The sequence below is a fragment of the Trifolium pratense genome, linkage group LG2, assembly GCF_020283565.1.
Source record: "Trifolium pratense cultivar HEN17-A07 linkage group LG2, ARS_RC_1.1, whole genome shotgun sequence".
Taxonomy (NCBI): domain Eukaryota; kingdom Viridiplantae; phylum Streptophyta; class Magnoliopsida; order Fabales; family Fabaceae; genus Trifolium; species Trifolium pratense.
In genome coordinates, this window is record NC_060060.1 from 65,179,509 (window position 1) to 65,188,335 (window position 8,827).

Below are 8,827 nucleotides of genomic sequence, written 5' to 3' on the forward strand. Positions count from 1 at the left end.
AGAAAGTTGATGTGGAGTGTTTGGGACCTACGTAATTTTGTATTAGTACTATATCTCTATAAGAAGTTCAAATAATGCATTGCATGTCGGCTATGTTAAGCCAAAGTTAGGTATGTCACTCATACTTAATGATAAACCTAAAATAATTTATCAGCAACAAATAATTATATACAAGAGGACATCAAGATATCATTGTGGCTTAAATCTTTTGAATCCATTGTGCAATTAAGAGATTTTTTATGAAAGTATCTAACTGAATTTATTGAAAGATTAATTTGTTTTTTTTGTTTTTTCTCTATGGTGGAGACACTTAACATGAATATGATAAAAATTGTAGAAATAGTTTAAATAAAGTATAGTATAATATTAATTAATGTTTGCTTCTATAGTAAGATATCATATATCATCATTAATATAAAATACTTTATATTTTACTTTTAAGAAAAAAATAATTTTACATTGATAGATCACATAAATTAAACTCTAACTCAAAATAGTTTTCTTAAGAATGTGGTTGATCTTCTAAAAAATAATGAATTGGATGGGACAACTCCAGTTATATTGTGTAATTGTCTTTGATTGTAAAATTATTTTAACGACTGAGCAAATTAGGAGGCAAAGGGACAAAATACAAACATAAAAATTGTTCAATCATAAAAGTTTGTCATGTTCTATTTTACTATGTATTGTGGTGTTCTATCGAATACTTATTTTTCAATAAATCAAATACAACCTAAAATAAAACATTAAAAATGATCTAATACTTGAGTTGCTTCAATTCTCAACCACTTGGTGTCCCAACTTATACGTACGTGTACGTTTATGAATTATTTGTCCCATTTGATAAAACAAATTGTTTGTTAATGAATTTAACTAGCAGGACACCCGTGCGTCCGCACGGGTGTCGCGGCGTTGCCGCTCCTCACTTGGTAAGATGAAAGGATATAATATTTGGTAAAAAAAATAGAAAAAGAACAATGGTAAAACCATCACAAAAAAACTTTAGGTCTCCGTATTAATTTTGGAATATAAATATAGATAATTAGAAATTATGAAGAAAAAAAATAGGCTGCCTTATTAATATATTAGTAAAAACATAGGTGTTGAAAAATCACAAAAAAAACTTATGTCCATGTATTAATATATGAGTATAAATATAGTCCCGTAAAAATTATTAAAAAATAGGCAATCATATTAAAATGTTAGTGAAAATATAGGATAGGTCTCGCAACAGTCATCAAAATAATTAGGTCATCGTATTAAATATGAGTATAACCAGAAAAATTGTAAAAAAAAAATAGACAACTTAATTTTTATTTTATTTTTGTTTCAAACAACTTAATTAATATATAATTAAAAGTATAAGTCCCGTAGAAACCACACAAACAAAAAAGTTTCCATATTAATATATGAGTTTAAATATAGGTCCCGCAGATGTTATAAAAGAATGGGCAAACTTATTAATATGAGTAAAACACATAGGTCCCCATGTACCAAAAAAAAAACACATAGGTCCCCAGAAATCACACAAAAGATTAGGATCTCGTATTAATATATAATTATAAATATAGGTCTAAAAAAATAGTAAAAAATTGAAAACTTCACTTAATAACATAAAATAGTAATTTATTGGGAAGTAGATTAAAAGATTAAAAAAATAGAAAGATATAATATTTGGTAAAAAAAATAGAAAAAGAACAATGGTAAAACTATCACAAAAAAACCTTATGTCTCCGTATTAATATTTGAATATAAATGATAATGTAGAAATTATGGAAAAATAGGTTACCTCATTAATATATTAGTGAAAACATAGGCCTTGTAAAAACCACCAAAAAATTAGGTCCCTGTATTAAATATATGAGTATAAATATATCCTTTTAAAATTATTAAAAAATAGGTAACCTTGTTAATATGTTAGTGAAAATATAGGTCTCACAAAAATCATCAAAATAATTAGGTCACCGTATTAAATATCAGTATAATCCGTAAAATTGTAAAACAAAATAGGCAACTTAATTAATATATAAATAAAAGTATAAGCTCCGTAGAAATCACAAAAAAAAAGTTTCTATATTAATATATGAGTATTTTATAGGTTCCGTATATGTTATAAAAGAACGGACAAACGTATTAATCGTATTAATGAGTAAAAAACATAGGTCCCGCATAAACCACACAGAAGATCAGATTATCGTATATTAATATATGAGTATAAATATAAGTTCACAAAAAATAGTTAAAAAATGTAAATTTTATTAATAAGAGTAAAAACATAGGCCCTGCGTACGTGTATGATATAAACTATTGTTGTTTTGTTTGGCACACCTTGTGCCAATCAGGACTCATTATTAATAATAAAATTCATTTTAGTTTGTTCAAAAAAAAAACACAGGCACCGCAGAAATCACACAAAAGATTATATCTTCTGTTAATGCATGAGTATAAATATATGTCAAGAATGAGCAACCTTATTAATATATTAATAAAAAAAAATATATGGCTCGTAAAAATGAACAAAATAATTAGGTCCTTGTATTAATATTTGATCTAGTATAACCCGTAAAATTATAAAAAAATAAACAACTTTATTAATATATGATTAAAATTATAAGTCTCGTACAAATAAAAAAAAAGATTATCTTATTAATTGATGAGTATAAATATATATAATCTTACATAAATTATTAAAGAACATGAAATCTTATTAATAAGAGGAAAAACATATGCCACTTTTTGCTTTTTCATAGCCGCCCCACAACAACAACATAGAAAACCCTACTTTTTGCTTTTTATTCTTGTTCATCTTTCAAAGAGGGGTGATTTTGGATCAATTTTGATCTAAAATCACCCCTTTTTGATTGTTTTATATTTTTTTTATTTAAAGGCTTTAATGTAGTTTTTGTCCCCCTATTTTCAATTTCTTGAAGTTTTGATCCCTCTATTTTAAAAACCAACTTTTTGGTCCCCCTATTTTAATTTTTCTTGAGTTTTGATCCCCACTCCATTTTAGGGTCAATTTTGATGACATGTCAAGGTCATTAATGACATGACATTGCACACTTGGCAAAAACATTATTTATGTCATCAATTTGGTATTTATCTTGTTTTCTGGATTAATGTTTGTTCTTCATTTATTTTCTGCAACTCAATATTAAAAATATGATCTTCCACTCTTTGGGTTTTAGGGTTTGTTGTTGTGGATGAAACTTATTTTGAAGGAAGGGTTAATAGTAATGGAGTGAATGATGGTGTTGATAGAAACATATGACGAAGGATGGCGATGGCGTTGAATATATGATTAAAGAGAGGGATAAAAAATATCAATCACTAATTAATATATTTAACTTTTTTTTATAGATTCTTTTAATTTTCTTAATATTTAAAATATATTTATTGAAATGGAAGAAAAAGTTTAATGACATGAATATTGTTTTGGCCAAGTATGTCATGTCATTAATAATCTTGACATGTCATCAAAATTGACCATAAAATGGAGTGGGGGACCAAAACTCAAGAAAAATTAAAATAGGGGGACTAAAAAGTTGGTTTTTAAAATAGGGGATCAAAACTTCAAAAAATTGAAAATAGGGGGACCAAAACTCCATTTAAGCCTTATTTAAATAAGTGGTTTTTCACACATTCTTATGTTTCATTTGAGTTTTCTTTTGTTGTTCTTATCTGATATTGTTTTAATCTCGTCTTAGTGCAGAGTTTTTTGTCTTGAGTTCGCGTCTTGGTACGGTGTCCGGTTAATTCCGTTGTAGTACAATGTTTGTTTTGTTCAGATTTGCAGATTTGCTCCGATTCAGATTCAGTGCAGATTCACACGTACTCTACTTACTTGAATAAATGAATATTGTTTGTTGTTAGTCTAAAAAAAAAGAAAAACATAGGTCCCGTAGAATTCACACGAAAGATTATGTCCCCATATTAATATATGACTATAACTCGTAAAAGTATAAAAAAATAAAATAAACAACTTTACTAATATATGATAAAAATATAAGACCCGTAGATATATCCATAAAAATTAGGTTCCCGTATTAATTTGAATATAACCCGTAAAATTATTTTAAAAAAATAGGCAACATAATATTTTAGTCCTTTTTTTTCTCCAATAATTTTCTTTCGCATAGAAAAATCTCATAAGAACGAAAGTCATATCTTTCTTATTATATCTTTCTTGTGTGATTTGTTTATGGTTTTGTTTCTCTGACTCTTTGTAAACTTTTGTAGTTTACCTCGGTACATCTTGTGTTGGGGAGGTTTTCTATGTTACTATATCTCATTTTGGTTTGTTAAAAAAAATATTAGTCCTTATATCAAAAACAAAAAATCTTTAAAAAAAAAAAACTTCTAAAAAATGTCATTTATTTTTCAACTATTTTCAACTTTGTATTTAATTTTTACTGTTTTTTTTTTAAACTTAATGTATCATTCACGCGCAACTGTAGAGAATAATTCTCTTGAGGTAACTGACAATTTTTATTGTTTTTGTCTCACCATTTTTTTACGGGAGTTTTTTAGTTTTTCTCCCACCATATTCTTGTATTAAATTAATTAAATTTATTGAGTTGAACTACAAATTGAAAATTAACTTAATTAAATATTGGATTGAAGTCCATAAATCAAGTTGAGTGAATCTAAAATAACGAAACATAAACAATAAATGATAAAATTACACTAAAGAAAGGGTTGGACTCAAATAAAATATCATAAATAAATGGAAACAACACCATGTACCTCTATATTGTAAAAAAAAAAACCATACATTTGTTGTCTTATTTGGTATAATGCACTTATGACGTTGAAATAAAGAATTTCATTGAATCTCTCATTTTATTTGTACATGAATTTTACTCTCTTATTATAAAAATAAATACTCTCTTATGTTGGTTCCAAAAATATAACAAATTAATTCATATGACTTAGTGGTAAATCTAATAAGAAGTGTAACTAAAAGGTTAAGGGTTCGATTCCTACTAAGAAATTTTTTAGCATTTTTCTACTAACTTTTTTTAATAAAGACACAAAATAACCCTGAATTGATTATGTGTCAAAAAATAAAAAAGGGGCAAATTAGGAATTTCATATGTACCTTATTTTCTTATATAGTAGAAGTTATTTTAAAAAAAAAATTAAATGGATTTAATTTATATGAATTATTAGTGTAATTGATTTTACACTTGCATTCAAAAAACACATCGTAGATATTTGTGAATTATTAGTCATAAAATACAGCGGTTCTTTTTGGTCTCTTTTTTAGTAGAAAGAGATGAATTTTCGTGATGAAATTCAACACTAAAAAATCAACCGACTAAATATATAGTTACTAGAGAGTTACACAAAGAGCTAATTAAATGAAATTAGCTCAAATTTTAAGCTGCTGAATGTAAAACCGGAATCGAATAATTCGTTTTTATGGAGGCAGAAAAAAAGTGATCGAGTTACTAGTAATTGAATGAGCAGTATGTTAGATGGGAATAAGGCCACGCATCTCTGGATTTAAGTTCAACGGGATGCATCATCATGGGTACACTAAAAGTGGGCAGGTACGTACAAATGATTATTTTGAAAATAAGAATGCAACTTGTTTATCTTTTAGAACCTGAATCTAATTCCAATCTCATCTTTATATTCTTAATAACAAGGTCAAAAAGTAGACATATTAAACACCTTTATTATTATTATTTTTATGCCAGAAACAACACCTTAATTTCAAACCACGTACAATTATTCGCTCTATCTCTTAATAATTGATGGTATTTACATAATAAAAAATTGTTTAACAAAATGTCAATTAACTCTGTAGTTTTAGACTTTAGTTGATTCTGTTTGTAACAATGTTATGTACATCACTTTTAAACTATTATTTATTTTACTTTTTATCTATGATAATGAATTATACCATTAGTAAATAAGAGTAACTTATTAAAATCATAATTCTTGTTTCCATTTCCTTTATCACATTTTGTTAATATGTGTAAAATAATACAATAATTATTTCATCTATGTTGTTTGAGCGAATTTTGGCTTTCATTCCTATAATTTGTGTTAATTTTGATTTTCATCCCTATAATTTGTAAAGTCGGCATCCTATGGATACATGGCGGTGGTCCAGTCAATATTCTTGCCACATCACCATTTTTGTGTGATAGGATCATGTTAAGAACTAAAACCAAAATAATTTAAAATTGTAGGGTAAAAATGGAAGGATTTTTGTTTACAAAGACTAAAACTCAAATTTCTTTAATTTTACAGGAATAAAAATACATTTTACCCATTGAATTTATTTCTTACCTCATGGATGAGTGTTTATGACGTCAGATATATGTTTCCATCGATTAGTATTTATTTGATTTTCACCAAAGAAATTGTAGTGTTTTAAAAGAAGAGTCGACAGTCTATATACCCGGCTTCAGTTGAATGGAATTTTTTGCTTAATAAAATAATCTCCATAGATTAAAGGTATTAAAAAGGCCATAAATCAAAATTTGTTAATGATTGAACGAGTAAGATAGTCAGTCACGTAGCAAATAATTTAGAACAAGATTATGTGGAGCTTTTGTCAGCAAGTGGATGAATACTAAAAAGAAAAGTAGAAGGGTATAACCGTTGCTTTTGTTTTCATTTGGGACCCAACCCCAGGTAGATAGAATTTGACTTTGAAATAGTGAAGAAATTATTAAAATTTTAAGAATAAAATTGAAATGGTTTCATACATATATATATATGGACGTGTGAGCATGAGATTGATATATTAATTTTATATTACATAAAGGAGTATATAGTATATATCAGGTATATATTATTCTACAGACAAAATAATGGGATGATTGGGTATAATCACAATATTCATATGATAGACTAATTATATGACTAAATACATCCGTAGTGTTGGCATTAATCAAATCACTAATTTAAGCAACCTGATTCCACACACACACACACAACAAAATGACATAAAACCAAACAAACAGGTGGTGGTTCTCATGTCATCTCCACTCTTAATTATCACTAAATAATATATGTTTGAAAATATATACCGTTATATTATGTGTATGTGTAAGTTTTTTTTGTTTTGTGTTAACCCTCCAAGTTGTCAATTATTTCCATCAAGAATTGAACTCGAATTGTTTGATTAATTTTATTTAGGAGGAACTCATTAATCATTTGAGTTTATTATCTTAATTTGTGTAAGTTTTATTTCAGTAAAATAATTTTGTGATTATTTTTTATAGATCTTAAGAAGAGCATGTTATTTTTGTGTTTATTAAAATTATGAAAGGGTTTATGTTGATCTCTTTCATTAAAAATGTTTTTCTTCAGAAAATAATCTGAATATTTTTTCGCTTTAATATACAAATTATTTTTTATAAAAAACTTAGACACTAACTAACGTAGCTAAAACAAATAGTCCTAATTTGTAACAAATATCAGTGTAAAATTATAAGAGTATATATAATTAATAATTAGCGGACCATCTTAAAAATTGAAAATTGAGTCTAACTCAATCATATTCATATCTGATATGAGACTTCTCAAGACACTCCCTCACATCTAGTACTATAGGCTTGATGCGTGGACATAATGTCCAAATAACAGGTGGCTCAACAGACCTTTAAAATAATTTAATACTATCATCTTAAAAATTAGGATTTGAGTCTAATCCAACTAACTTATAAATTGAAAATTGCATCTTATAAACTTTATTCAGAACAATTCACATCCGATCGATGTGAGAATTCTTAATATATTTTTACACCGAGTGACCATAAAGTTAACTATGACCATTCAAAATATTTATCGTTCTTCTATTAATTAATGTGTTACAACTCGTTGAATCTTACACACAGCACACAAACAGTGTCTAAATCTGTTGAAACGCATGAAAATTTAAATGCAGACAATGTAGAGAGATTCTATAAATGAAACCTAATTTAAACTGTGACCATAAAAACAAGTGGCGTGTAAAGATGGAGGGCACGAGGAAGGGATGATGGTATGTATGAAGAGTCCTAAACACATGGGACCACCAATGATTTGGTATGATGGGTATTTGATTCCGTGGGGAGATAGATGATTATGGAACGTAGAATTTGGGATCAAGTGATGAGAATTTGTCTTTGAAAGATAAGGTTTTGTTGATCATGTTTTTGTTTTGTTTGTTCCTCACTTTAAGGTCAGCCGACCATGTTGCTTTCTTGCTCTTTCATCCATTCTTTAATTTCGTTTTTTCTTATTTTTTACCTCTAATTAAGTGTGTACTTATATTAATATATATTAAGAAAGTTGTTTAATTTTTTTAATCTTTTCCTTCTTTGAATGTTGTATGTCACAGCTTATCGTTCGTACCAAATGTCTTATTCAAGGAAACATTGTCCATGCCTAACTCAGTCGGCAGGCTGTACTACAAGGCTCCACTTACAATATTAATATATGTTAGCCCACAAAAAAAAATATTTCAATTTAATTTAAATGCACTAATATAAAGTTGAATAAATATTAAGATATATGTATGCGGGTTGGTTCGATTTTGAAAAATCAATCCAAAATTCGATCTAACAGTTTTCACAAAAGAAAATCCAAACAATTTAGAATATTCAATTTTTTACATGTTTAAGTTTTTTTTAGCAGGTTTACTAATTTTATTTGGATCAATTTGGATTTAAACACCCATAATCTCTGACATACCGGTGTTCAGATGAGATTTTGCACTTCCATAGCAAAAAAAAAAAAGCAAATAAAGAAACAATCCGATAAAATTACACAACAAACATTGTAAAAAAATAGAATATTTAAAGAAAAAATGTAATATATAGAT